The sequence below is a fragment of the Mus caroli genome, unplaced genomic scaffold (assembly GCF_978045245.1).
Source record: "Mus caroli unplaced genomic scaffold, Mus_caroli_1 scaffold_7, whole genome shotgun sequence".
NCBI lineage: Eukaryota > Metazoa > Chordata > Mammalia > Rodentia > Muridae > Mus > Mus caroli.
Genome location: NW_028227262.1, coordinates 70,941,562 through 70,954,730, shown reverse-complemented (window position 1 = coordinate 70,954,730; position 13,169 = coordinate 70,941,562). Strand labels below are relative to the sequence as shown.

Sequence of the window (13,169 nt, the reverse complement as noted above, 5' to 3'; positions counted from 1 at the left end):
CTGGGACTCACTCTGTAGATCAGGCTGGCCTCAAACTCATCAATGTGCCTGCCTCTGCCTCCCAAGTGCTGGGATTAAAGGCGTGCACCACCACTGAACGGCTTTCATTTTTCTTATCTCTGATGTTGGGGCCATCTGAATTTAAACATTAAAATGATTATAACCTAATATAGTGAGAGAAACTCTTGACTTTCGCTCAATTTTCTGCCTCTAGGCTTGTAAATTTTGTGTCATGATATCTTCTAACTCCTAAATAATATAAAGTACCACCATTTACTAGCAGACACAAAAAGAGATTCCTCAGGAAACAGCCTTGTTTTAAAACTTAACAAAGGGCCAACCCCAAGACCTTTCTTTTCAATATGATGCTAGAGTCTTGCCAGCCATGGCATTCGCTAAAGCAGTAATTTCTGGAATCTCTCCCTCATCCCATCCCCCATCACTGTCTGGCCGTCTTGGCACCATATGGAACTGCTTTCTAGTTTCCCTGTTTGGGTAGCTCATTCCAGATCATCCCTAGGATGAAAATATATTATGTCTCACTAATCACTGGAGTTGCCTGACTCAGATTTGTGAAGTATTCTGGCTTTCTGCCATATGCTGTGTATTATCTGTTAGTAATATTTGTGGTGACTGGTGAATTTGTTTCCAACTGGCAATTTGAGGGCAGAGAAGAGCTAAGTGGTTGTGAGTGAAATTGCATTGGGATTCTTCTTTAGAACAATTCCCCAAGGTTCAATTCTGCTCTGCTTGAAGCATTTTAATATGGATGGGAGGCTAAGTCTTCCTTATTCTGTTATTATAGATCCTTTAAAAGGCTAATGAAAAATGCAGCGTGAGGGCTGGGAAGTAGCACAACATATGGTCCCTGGAAAGGGAGGGGCAGAGCTTATGTGATGAATGTGAAAGAGACTTTGACAAGGTGAGACAGAATCTAATGTAAGGCTGACTCCTGGGATTGCTTTTCTTCACACCCTAGTGCACTACACGTGAGCAGCTGTTATGGCCTCAGATGGGCTTCTGAGAACTACCTTGTCTTGATAGCTGTGTCACTATGCAAATCATTACAGAATACATAAAGAAAAAGTGGGTAAGGTGGGCTTTCTTCTCAAAGAGTTGAGCATTCTGATCTTCAAGGAGGTTATAGTGGCAGGATTTTGTTGTTGTGGCCTTGGAAACCTGAATGATTAACAAGGGTTTAATGTTCTGCCAGAGACCTAGTTCTGTGCTGCTACCACAGAAGCATTAAGAGTGCTTTCTGGAATGTCGGGGGGGGGGCGAGGAAGCTTGGGACTTGAGCATTTAAGGGCTGTTTAAAGGTTAAATTGTTGGAAGAGAAGTTGGTTTTGTTTTAATTGAGTGAAAAGTATTGATGTTAGACAGAATCTTAAATGCTTCATTATTTTTGTTGGAGATTATGTGTTTTAAGGTGGTCTATTTGGATGTCAAGCTGAGAAGGGGTGCATAAGTAAAATTAGTTGTCAGCTTGATTGGATGCAGAAGCACCTATGTGAAATTCACTTCTCAGTATAGCCTTGAGAATGTTTACAGAGATGATTAATTAAAGAGACATGGATAATCATAAACCTGAGGGGGGCAGCAAATATGCAGGGGGCTGGACAGGTAAAGAGGGAAGAAGGAGAAAGACTCCTGGTATAGACATTTTGTCTGCTTCCTTGTTGTGAGCTCAAGAGCTTTGCTCCACTATGATGCTCTGATCCATCACAGGCACAGAGACCTAGAACGATGAAGGCCTGGACCAAAACCTCTGAAACCAAAAATAGAAATAAATGCTGCTGCTCTCAAGCTGTTTCCCAAGGTGATTTTGTTGCTGTAATGCAAAATCTAAAACATCTACTCTCAGCATGATTAAAGGTTTATCCACAGATTACTATTAACAGTGTTACATAGACCATTTCTTATTGGTTTACACACAGGGAAATGTGAATTAAACTCTTATAACGTGAATGTTTCATATTCTCCCTCATATTTGAATTAAAGTTCTGTCCTAGTTTCATTCCTTTACTGTAATCAAACACTCTGACCAAAAGCAACTTAGGGGAAGAAACGATTTTCTTAGCTTCTACATTCAGTGCTCACTGTCATCACCGAGGAAAGTCAAGGCATGAATCTAAAGGCAGGGTCACTTGCTATTTCATGTGTAATTATCTCCAGGCAAGGAACTCATTTCATCGTCAAGAAATACAGCAGGAACCATGCAGGATCTGATTAGCTGGCTTATTCACAACATCATGCTTAGCTAGCTTTCTCATTCAGCCTTAGACTATCTGTCAAGGGTATGATGCCACCCAGAGTGGGCTGGACCTTCCTACTTTATTGAACAACCCAAAAAATTCCAACAACCATGGCTACATGTCAGTTTAACTCAGAAGTCCCTGAATTGAGAGTCCTTTCTCAGGTGGATCTAGTCTGTGCTAAGATGAAAGTTAAAGCTAACTCAACCAAATTCAATCTCCAGTTGAGTTTACTGCCTAGTTGTGCCAGTAGTAAGGAGTGAGAGAGAACATTAGTCAGCCATTGGGTTTATAATCATTTTCTATTTGATATTTAGTGTGCTATGTTGAAGTTGAATTCATCTCTTCAATCTTAACTAGCTAAGAGCTAAAATTCTTTCTTCATATGAGGCTCTAGAATGTTAGGAGTTGAGACAGATTTTTGGTTATTTGTCATTTACAGAGAAAACAAATAAAATGTTTATGTGGAAAATTAGGTTTGAAGCTAGCATAGTTTGTTCATGCCTGTAATCACAGTATTCAGGAAACCCAGGCACTAGGAAGCCCATATGTTGGAGGCTTATACCTGACTGCATAGTAAGTGTTAGCCTCAAGAAAACAAAAATAATGAAGCAGATTCAGAGTTTTATCATAAACTATGGATCTAGAATCGTTTTAGATGACACAAATAGTAGTATACTCTTGTTAGAAACTCCATAACATCCCGCATTCAGATTGTACTGACTGAGAAGCAGTGAATAATCAAGGCAGGCAGAAAAGGCCAGGCTTTTGGAGACACTTGTGAGGTAATTAGACTGCCTTTACTCTGCAGACAGCACCCACTCCTTTTCCAAGACGCTCGTGCATTGTGATTGCACCCAGACGGTGAACAGATTTGCTTCATATTGTGGTGGGAAGAACGTGAAGAGGGAGCTACTGAGTAGGAGGGAGGCTACAGGCGAACACTTCCTCTAGCAGACAGGAAAGAAGGAAGGTAGGTGAGGCCTTCCTTTCTTCCTTCGCTGCCAGGTTCAGTTACAGCCACATTCAGAGAATCTTACCCACAACAGCCATGGAAATTTCAATTGATCTGTGCCTGTCCAATTAATGAGATATGCATGGTAGGATGCCTGGCCAAAAGCAATTCTAGAGTTCAGAGAGTTTGTTGTTGTTTGGTTGGATTTTTTTTAAGATTTATTTGTTTATTTAATGTATATGAGTATTCTGTTTTCATGCACAGCAAAAGAGAATATTGTATCCCATTACAGATAGTTTGTGAGCCACCATGAGGTTGCTGGGAATTTAATTTAGGACCTCTGGAAGAGCAGTCAGTACTCTTAGCCACTGAGCCATTTCTCTAGCCACTGAGATCTGTGTTTTTAAAAGTTTTCGGAACTTCATTTTATTTCATCCTCAAAGAAATTTGTCAGTTGTACAAACAGGTTACCTGGATGAATAGCGGCCCAAGTACATAGTCCAAATAGTCCAGTTACCTCCAGAGATTTATTATATAACATCATAGATTTGTATTTTATGGCTGTCCCTTTGAAAAGATTTCTGTTTTAACATTTTATCATTGAAAACATCTTACATTCATCCTGAAAATATGACTGAAGATGGGTTAGATGTTTCACTCAATGAAGGAACTTGATATGGAGCCCTGGCTACCTGCAGGGATTTGACTTCTGAGAGCCACATGGTGAAAAGAAAGACCTAGCTCTTGAAAGTTGTCTTTTGAGACGTGGACCCAATTCATACACACACACACACACACCACATGGGAGAGAGAGAGAAAGAGAGAGAGAGAGAGAGAGAGAGAGAGAGAGAGAGAGAGAGAGAGAGAAGATGGTAAACACATAGAAAACAAAATATAATGGTGATAATTTTTTTAAATCTCATTTTAATGCCATCTGATTCAGAGATAGGATTTTAAATGTGTGTGTGTTTGCATGTTCATACATGTGTGGGTACATGTTTGTGTACGATGGGATGGTTGCCTACATTTATCAATTTAACACCATCTAGGATCTCTCAGGAAGGAAATTTGCAACAAGATATTGTCTATGTCAGTTTGTCTATATACATGTAGGTGGAGGATTATCTTGATCATTTTAATTTAGGTAGAAAGACTTGACCACTATGGGTGGCAACATCTTTTGAGCAGATTTAACTGTATAAGAGTAGACAAAGTAAACTGATGTACAAGTGTGCATTAATCTGTTGTTTACTTCCCTCGAGTGCAGATGTAATAAGATTAAATGATTCCATGTTTCTGTAACCTTAAGTTCCTGGCAACAATGTACTTTACCCTGAAACTAAGTGAAATTACCCTTTCTCCCCAAGCTACTATTTTCAGCACATTTTAACACAATGGCAGAAATAAGACTAAGACTGTGGGTGCACATATACATAAGCCCGTGTACAAGGAAAGGCCAGCTGATATGCTTATATATTATTTCTTAAGCATTACCCACTGAATTTTATTGAGATTTGGCCTGAAACTCATCAAGAGGGCCAGGTTGGATACTTAAGAACTCCCTTGTCTTCATCTCCCCCATGATGGGACTAAAGAATGGGGTGATTTTACATTACTATTGTCTTATCTTCAAAGATAACCGCAGAGATGCTTAAGGAACTAGTTTTGTGCAGCTAGAAACCAAGGGGTACTAAACACTCCCAGCAAACAATTAGATGTATGAAAGATGCAAAGGATTGTAAGCAGGCTTCAAGGGAGGCATAGCTACTTAAATATTCTGATTTGGGATCTCTGCCCATCAAGAAACAGAAAATTTCAAATGCTTTACTTCAACCTATTTGAAAGCCCTGGAAACTCAAGAGGATGTCTTCCAAGATCATCTTTACAACTGTTTAAAATAATTTGAATCATTCACTTCTTCTTGATAGCCCTTTTAATCCCTTTAAAGATCTTTGTACCTTTTGATCCAGGCTCTCTTTGATGTATATTTGGTAAAATGTGGCTCCTTTTTTTCTCTTTATCTTTTTGTCTCTTTTCTATGACTTCTTTTGAAATCCTACCCATTTTTCATGACATCATTTAAATTTCACCTTCCTGAGGAAGGTTATCTCTTGCCAGTCCTCTTCTCCATCATTGCTTGCCACCTGTGCTATTATCAAGTCACTTATGACTATCATAATTAGAACCATTGGAAAAATATGACCTGAGTATTTACTGTATTTGAACAGGCACTTCTCTATTGTCTGTAGTTGACTGAGCCCAATACCTGTTTGGGGGTATGCATAAGACAGTGTAGTTAAATTAATTAGAAGGACTCTCAGCATGCTCTTTCAGGCATATGTGTGGCTTATATTTGGCATATTTGTAACTATTCCTTTTAACATTGACTGTAGAAAAATCTCCAATATATTTGCAAACAAAGATGAAGTGAAACCTGTGTGAGTTTTGGAGACAGTCTTTAACTTATGACCCATTTTGTTTTGCCTCTGTATGCACTCTCACGCCGGATGTTGAAACAGATCCAGGACAAGATATTTCACCATCAGTTAATATGCCACTTTTTAACTCCAGCCAATAAAGGATTTCCATAAAGATGTAAATATGATCCCATGAAAAAAATTGAAAAAGGAGCTGGAGAAATGCCTAGTTAATAGCACTGACTGCCTTTTCAAAGGATCAGTGTTCAGTTTCTACAACCCACATTATGGCTCACCAATATCTGTTAACTCCAGTTCCAGGGTATCAGACCCCTTTTTCTGAACAGCAGTGGGCACTACACACATGTGCACAGACAAAAATGCTTGAAAACCACCTTTACACATAAAAAATAATAATTATCCAGCTTTGGTGTTGCATGCCTTTATTTTTAGCACTTGAGAGTCAAAAGCAGGCAGGCATATTTTTGTGAGTTAAAAGCCAGTCTGGGCTATATAGTGAGTTCTAGGCCAGTCAAATTGTGGTAAATTGTCTCAAAAATATAAAGTAAAAACCATTAAGAAATTAATCCATAATTCATCCATTATCTATAGAGTGTTTTTTTTTAGTCTTTTTATGGTTTGTGTATTTTGCATGTCAGTGGCATATTCGGAATAAACCAACACATATTTTCTGAACAAACACTCTGAAAAGTACACTGTGTTATGAACATTGAAAAAATTAGTATTAAATACTTTGGAAGTTTGGAGAAGTGTCCTGGTTGTTAAAGAACACAGAGGAAAAGGGTAAGGACCAGATCTCATATATGTACTATGTGATATATGGCTGCAATGGCTTACCTGTGACAACTCCAGCCTTTGGTAGTAGAGATGAGACAGGGCATGCTCAGATGAAGCCCTCTATGGAGTGTCGCCATACCTGTGGACTCTGAGACTGAATTAGAACACCTACCTCAATGAATAAGGTGGAAGAGGTATGAAGGATGACTTATGACATCAACATTCTGCCTCCACATGTACCCCAACCTCCCACATGTATAAGCATGCATTTATCTACATGCATAGCACATGGACATAGGAAGGATGGACAAAGGAAAAAAGTGACTATTTTAACAATTTCTACATTTTATCAATACGAAGCCTTTGGCATATAAAAATGGACTGCTAGTCAATGTTGAATAATTAAACAAATAACTGACTAAATAGTTTTGCATCTAGGCTGCTGACTTTGGGCAGATATTCCTGTCATGAGATCACAGAGAAGGCTTAATTCATCTTCACCTCCAACCTACTCTGACAGTATTTTTTTTTTCTTGAGCAAGTGGTAGATAGAATAAATAGTTGTCTGTTTTCATATTTCTTCAGTTATTTATTAGTTCTGTGATGCTAGTATAGCATCTGGTATAATGATAGAGGTTAACTATGCTTTTATTCATTTGTAAATTCATACTTTTATTCATTTCATAGTTATTAGTGACTGTCTTCTGTAGACTATGCAACATGAATGCACTTGAACTAGAAGAGGACTGAGTTAAACCTTTATATAAAAGTTGTTATTGGGCAAAGGACTATTTATTTGTGAATTAATATGTGATTACAATTCATAGACTTTTGTAGTCTATCTTCTTTTAAGCAGGCACTCACCTCCATTCTTTATTTCCTTTATTGTTTATTTATAGCACTAATGGTAGTAATGAAGGTATAATAGCTGTACGTACTGGCCCCTGACATTGATTTACTTATTTAATCTTTATAATAACCCCAAAGATAGCCATGAACTTTATCTTCATTTTACAGTTTGCAATGCTCATGCTAAGTTTAATGGGATAGAATTCTGGCCTCAGCACTTTGTCTCCAGAACCTTCCTTCTAAACCAATTCAACATACTCTATGGACAATTTGATCTTGAATTTGCGCAAACCCTCTTTAGACTATGAAGTGAATCTAAGAAACTCTCTTTACTGCATTACATGAACATTATCAATGGTCAGATCTCGTGGTAGTTACATAGGTCTGAGTTTTAGCAACAAGGAGAGCATTTAAAAACATTTGTGTAGAAGACCTTTGAGCAGGTTTGCTGCTTTACAGCTTCATGTGTGGTCCAAACTGCTTCCACTTCCCTCTAGAATTCCTTCCTTCAGAAATAACTTTTCTCAATGCCAGCAAAGTAGCTTTGTTCTTGTGAAAGATGTGTGGATACAACTTACTATATATTTAAGTATCAAGAACCTTTTGGCATCCAAAAGATTGAACATGTTATTCCTCTGAGGCAGTGATGACGAATGTGGAGCTTTCTTTTATTCATTTCATTGGCCGTTAACACAATTGGAACTGGTCAGGACTAGTCATTGAATATAGTATTGTTACACTGAACACTCAGGAAAAAAAAAAGATTTTTGTTCTAAGAAGAGTGGTTTATAACCGGAATTTCCTATTTCTCTTCTGTTCAAAAGACATCAGTTCATTCTATTATAGTATTGTTTAATCTCTAAATTGTACTACTTTACTTAAAGTGTGTTTGAAGTAAATAAATAGTATAGATAATAATTTTTAAAAATTTCTTTCTTTTTTAAAAAAAGATTTATTAATTTATGTATGTATGTGAGTACAAGTACAGATGGTTGTGAGCCTTCATGTGATTGTTGGAAATTGAATTTTTTAGAACCTCTGCTTTCTCCAGTCAACCCTGCTCCCTCCAGTCAGCCCTGTTCACTCAGTCCCTGCTTGCTTCTCCCAAAGATTTATTTATTATTATACATACGTACACAGTAGCTGACTTCAGAAGCACCAGAAGAGGGCATCAGATCTCATTACGGCTGGTTGTGAGCCACCATGTGGTTGCTGGGATTTGAACTCAGGAGCTTCAGAAGAGCAGTCAGTGCTCTTACCCGCTGAGCCATCTTGACATGCCCCCAGAAATGCTTTTCTATTTGTCTCTTTTGCTAATGCCTTTTGTTCTTTCAATATGTAGCTGAGTTTTTTCCTGGCACCTATTGAACTATTATCCCACGATTTTTGTGTCTTTATTCAGTTTATCACAATTCAGGACAGGCCATTAGTGGGCTATCTATAATTTCTTGTGTGTGTGCTCACTAGTACAATAATGGCATGACTGTTATGGTCATCAAAATGTTTTTTTGTTATATCTGAATATATAATCTCATGCTGAATACACTGCATACTTAGATCGCAATGCTTGAAAAAAAAATCAAGATTTTACTGACCTGGAAACATCCTCCTTAAGACTAGATCTCATTGTGTTCTAGTCAAATGTGCAACGCAACCTTCCAAGGGAGAAAAGCTGTTAACAGTCCTACCCAGATGTAGAGCCTAATAACCACAATGACTACCGGTCTGGTAATGTATCTCTATCAGAGTTTTAGTGTCACTAACATCTTTGGGTATAGCCAATACCTGTTAGATTGCATTTAGGACCCCCATCAGAAGGAGATTACTCATGCCTGTACTGCAAATCTAGTCAGCCAAGAGCCCATGGCTAGATAAACAATGGATACCAGGGAAAATCTACTAACATTCTGCTAAATGAATAGCATTTTTAACTCTCTCTAAATACTCATAACGGTAGACAAGTGAAGCTCTTAACCCTCATTGGAGAAGTTTCTTTGTAGCAGATGGAGGTTATTACAGAGACCAGAACTGGCCAAAATGTGAAGAATATATAACCATGGAGTGTGTTGCTCTAAATAAGTCATCTATAACATAACCTCTACACTGAAGGCTCATGAACATTAAAGAGGGTTAGAAAGATGTTAGGAGCCTGGAATTCAGGAGGATTGTGGTAAGAAAATGTCTTCTGGACCCAATGAACTTTCAGAAATATATATGTAGAAGATCTACACAAGATCATACCAGTCAACATGCAAATACAGACAGGGGTAAAGTTCTTTATATCCCAACATCAGGCAAAGACATCTAAGCAGTTGATTGCTGCTGAGAAAGGGATAAGAAGTTTTCCTCAGAGATAAGCCCTAGATAGGTTTCTCGACTCCAAGAAGGCAGAATAAACCCATGTACATATGGGCAATATTAATTGGACTCATAGTTTATATGTATGCATGTATATGTATGCATGTTTATATGTATGTGCATGTATATATACATATCCGTATACAAGTATAATGATGATTTTTAAAGAAAAAGGCATAAATTTGAGAAGGAATTGAAGAGGGAGGAAATGGGAGGGTTTGAGGTGTAGTAGAGTGGAGTGAAACAGGATTAACTGTATTGTTTTCATGCATAAATTCTTAAATAATTAAATGTAATTTTTAAAGTGGGAAATCTATTTATATTTTTACAATTTCTTTCTCTTAGGTCCCTGATAATTCCTATATGATGACGTGATTTTTCTGTAGGCAAATAATGAATTACTCTTCTTTATATGATCACACTGTAGCTATCTTCAGACACACCAGAAGAGGGCATCAGATCCCATTACAGATAGTTGTGAGCCACCATGTGGTTGCTGGGAATTGAACTCAGGACCTCTGGAAGAACAGTCAGTGTTCTTAACCACTGGGCCATCTTTTTTTTTTTTTTTTTTGGTTTTTCGAGACAGGGTTTCTCTGTATAGCCCTGGCTGTCCTGGAACTCACTTTGTAGACCAGGCTGGCCTCGAACTCAGAAATCCGCCTGCCTCTGCCTCCCAAGTGCTGGGATTAAAGGCGTGCGCCACCACGCCCGGCTCCACTGGGCCATCTTACCAGCCCTATGAATTACTCTTCTTAAGCTACAGGATTAATACATCATTCTTTCCCACCTCCTTTGAAGCTGATAGCTCTTTTTAGTAAGGGAAACTTCAATGAATTTTCTTTCTATATATGGACAAGAAGAACTATAACAAATGGAGGTTGTCATTTATAGTGTAAATAATATTGTCATCACAGGTATAATATGCTGGTAATTTATATGTTTGCTCTGACCTTTTTGCTGCAGATATTTTTTCCCCTCCAGACATTCGTCGGAAGTATGCCATTGACGAACAAGTAATCGAATCAGTCCCCAGGCAAGTCACTTTGTGTCACTGATAGGAACAGGATTGCACAATTTCTGACTTGATAGGTGCTTTTATGATTCCCAAATGAATATGACCATGTTTCTCTGCTGCATTTTTTAACAAGTGGCTATCTGTGCTAGCTAGTTTTATCAGATTGGCACCAATGCGAGTCATTTGGGAAGAGAAAATGTCCCCAGCAGATATGTCTGTAGGCAGGTCTTTGGTGCATTTTCTTGATTAGTGACTGAGGTGGTAGGGCCAGCACAGTGTGGCAGGTGAGTGTAAGGCATATAACAAGGATGACTGAATAAGCCTTGAGGAGCAAGCCAGTAAGAAGCATGCTTCATGGCCGCTGTGTCAGTTCCTGCCTTATGTTTGTTACTGGACTTCCCTGAACTATAGACTACATACTTAAAAGTGAAACTCTTTCCTCCCCAGGTTGCTTTTGGTTGTGATGTTTTCCAGTAGAGACCCTAAGACAATATCTAGCAGGTCTTTATATTAAAGAGGTATGACTTAGACTTTTTCAGCTAAAGCCCAACTATGGTACTTAAAAGCATGACTTTGAAAAAAGCTATGGGATCTGTGCTGAAGTGTCTGTATCTTGCTCTTAGTTGTGATTTGAATAAAAAATGTCTTTCATAGGTCTTGTACTTGATCATTTGGTCTCAGTTGCTGCTGCTGTTTTGGAAGTTTAGTGAACCTTTAAGAGATCGAACCTTGTGGAGAAAGTATGTCAGTGGGGTTGAGCTTTGAGAGTACATATAGACTTAATTATTTCCTACCCTACTGTTGCCTTGATCTCTCTCCATTTGTTTCACTTGTGTATAAGGAAATGCTATATGCAATCTTTCTGACATGAATTTTCCAACTTTATGAATTCTATACCTCTGAAATTGTAAGCTAAATTAAACCCTTCCTATATAAGTTGCTTTTGATTGTGAAGTTTTATCACAGCATAAAAAAGCTGACAAAGAATGTCTTCCTCCAATCAAATCACACACTGTAAATGCATTCTTTCTTCCATAGGAAACCCTACAGGTACTGACAAGAAATTCTGATAACTATAGGCATGGATTTTATTATTGAAAATGTACAAATTCTTTATCTTTTCCAAAAAAAGTAACAAATGATAAAATGATCAAAGTTGTCTAGTTACCAATAAAGACAGATATTACTCTTTTTATTGATTAATCATTTTATTTGTTTACATTTCAAATGTTATTCCCATTCCTGGTATCCCCTCCATGAACCTCCCCCCCCCCCAAACCTCATTCTCTTCCCTGTTGCTTCTTACAGGTTGCTCCCTCCCACACACCTACTTCTATATCACCTTTCTAGTGCCCCCTTCCCTGGGACATCAAGCCTCCACAGAACCAAGCTCCTCCCCTTCCACTGATCCCAAATGAGGCAGTTCTCTGCTACATATATAATGGAAACAATGGACCACTAGCCCATGTATACTCTTTGGTTGGTGGTTTAGTTCCTGGGAGCTTTGAGGGTTCCAGTTAGTTGGTAATATTGTTCTTCCTATGGGGTTGCAATCCCCTTCAGCTCCTTCAGCCTTTCCCTTAACCCTTCCATTGGAGTCTCTGGAGTCAGTCCAGTATCTTATTTTCATCTCTCTTGGTCTGGTGCTGGTGAAGTCTCACAGAGGACAGACATACCAGGCTCCTGTCTGCAAGCACAGCTTGGCATCAGTAATAGTGTCAGGGTTTGATGTCTGCAGGTGGAATGGATCACACAATGGGGTGGTCTCTGGACTGTCTCTGTCTCTGTCTCTTTTTTTTCAGTCTCTGATCCATTTTTGTCCCTTCATTTCCTTTAGATAGGGACAATTCTGGGTTAAAAAATTTTAGATGTGTGAGGGATTGCATTCCTCCACTGGGAGACATGTCTATCTACTGGAGATGGTCTCTTCAGGGTCTATCTCCCTGTTGTTGTGTATTTCACCTAATGTCATCCCCATTGGGACCTGGAAGCCTCTCATATCCTTGGTGTATGGACATTCAAGTGGTTCCCTAAGTTCATCACCCCACAATGCTACTTATTTCTATTACTTTTCCTGGCCCTTGGGACTTCTCTCCTCTCTCTTCCCATAACTGGTCCTGGTCCCCTTCTTTCCTCCCCCTCCCCTCTTCCATCTGCCTCCCTCCCTCTGCCTGCTGTAATTATTTTCTTCTCCCTTCTAAGAGGATTTGAACTGTCCACAATTTGGTCTTCCTTCTTGTTAAGCTTCATATGGCCGGTGAGGTGTATTGTGGGTATTTTAAGATTTTTGGCTAATATCCACTTATCAGTGAGTACATATCATGCATGTTGTTTTGGGTCTGGGTTTCTTCACTCAAGATGATATTTTCTAGTTCCATCCATTTGCCTATAATTTTGAGAAGTTGTCATTTTCAATAGCTGAGCAGTATTCCTTGGTGTAAATATACCACATTTTATGTATCCATTATTTCCGTGAGTGACATCTGGGTTGCTTTCAACTTCTGGCTATTATGAATAAC

The 13,169-nt window shown here is 38.6% G+C and overlaps 1 protein-coding gene across 1 annotated transcript in view; it reads left to right on the top strand.

Moving 5' to 3' along the window:
• LOC110296910 (regenerating islet-derived protein 3-beta) overlaps positions 1–13,169 on the top strand; it is a 138,565-nt gene that overhangs the window by 42,554 nt on the left and 82,842 nt on the right. The window lies entirely within an intron of this gene.